This window comes from Octodon degus, unplaced genomic scaffold (assembly GCF_000260255.1).
Source record: "Octodon degus isolate 3935 unplaced genomic scaffold, OctDeg1.0 scaffold00023, whole genome shotgun sequence".
NCBI classification, from domain to species: domain Eukaryota; kingdom Metazoa; phylum Chordata; class Mammalia; order Rodentia; family Octodontidae; genus Octodon; species Octodon degus.
The window spans coordinates 17791418-17792784 of NW_004524599.1; positions in this window are offsets into that span (position 1 = coordinate 17791418).

Genomic DNA, 1367 nt, shown 5'->3' on the forward strand with positions numbered 1-1367 from the left:
TCAATCCCTGGTACCAAAAATAAAAAAATAAAAAAAATAAAGTCATGAAACGTATACAAAAACAAAATTCCTAACAGGTAAAAGATAAAATATATTCCTCCACCCAAGGCCCTGCCACTCTACCAGTAACCACAGTTTCAGTCTTTCTTAAAATTTCCTCCCTGCAAACGTGTCTCTCTGGGAGACAGAGGCAGGAAGGTGACAGCCCTTCTGTCACGCCCCCTCTGGCGAGAATGCGGCCTACTCAAAGCTGCGCTCTGCAGTGTGTTTCCTCCACAGATCCCGCATCTTCCTTCACAGCACCTAGATCTGCTCTGCACGTTGGAACTACTCCTCAATCTCCTGCATGGTCATATTTTAGCCCATTTCTAAAATTGATGTGGATTTTTTTCCAGGTTGGGGGAATTATAAACGACCCCATGCCGCATCCCCCCACGCACTTCTAGCACAACTGAGAGAACACACTCTCGGGACAAATTCTTAGTCCAGGAACTGCCGAAGGCTGCGTGCATTGTACATTTTAATAGCTATTGCCACGTTGCCCTGCAGAAAGGCTGCCCGTTTACAAGCCCATTAACATTAGGAGCGCTGCCCACAGCCTCCAGCCCCGCTGAGGCCAGGCCCAACCAGGCTTTTAAATCTTTCCCCAGAAGCATCAAATGGCGAGGCATTACTGTTTTAATTTGCATCTTAATGATGAAAATTAGGTCCTGTGTGCATGTTTATGGCCTATTTGTCATAAGCATTTATTCATTATTTGTTGAATCTGTGATGTTACCTACTTCACATTTCTTTCTTTTTTTTTTTTTTTACTAGTGTTGAGGATTGCTGCATAAAATCTTCGATTTGTCATTAGTACTAGTCAGCAGGCCACAAACGTGTCATCTGTGACTGTGTTTGAAAGGAATGAAAGCCGGCAGCATTTGCAGATTCAAACTTCCCTACCTTCCTCTGGTGGCATGAAGGGCCTGTGCCAGCCCCCAGGAGCTTTGCCTGCATAGAGAAGACTGAAGCTCACCCACGCTTCCGCCAGGAGCAGTCCTCTGGTCTGTGTTAGAAACACGCTTTCTCTATTTCAGGCATCTGTCTCGATGTCGGAGTGAGATCCGGGTGTGATTCAGGTAGACTCTGCCGCCTCTGCAGCTTAGTGTCTTCCTCAGCAGCATGTGGCCAGTGAGGCTCTGTGACCCTTAGAAATAGAAAGGGGGGATTGTGTGGGCCCAGGCAGGAGCTTGCCCTGCGCTTCTGTGCCCCTCCCTGCCTGCCCCTCCCTTCCCTTTCCCTCTCCTCCCTTCCCTTCCCTTCTCCTCCCCTCCCTTTCCCTTTCCTCCCTCTCCCCTCCCCTCCCTTCCTCACCTTCCCCTCCC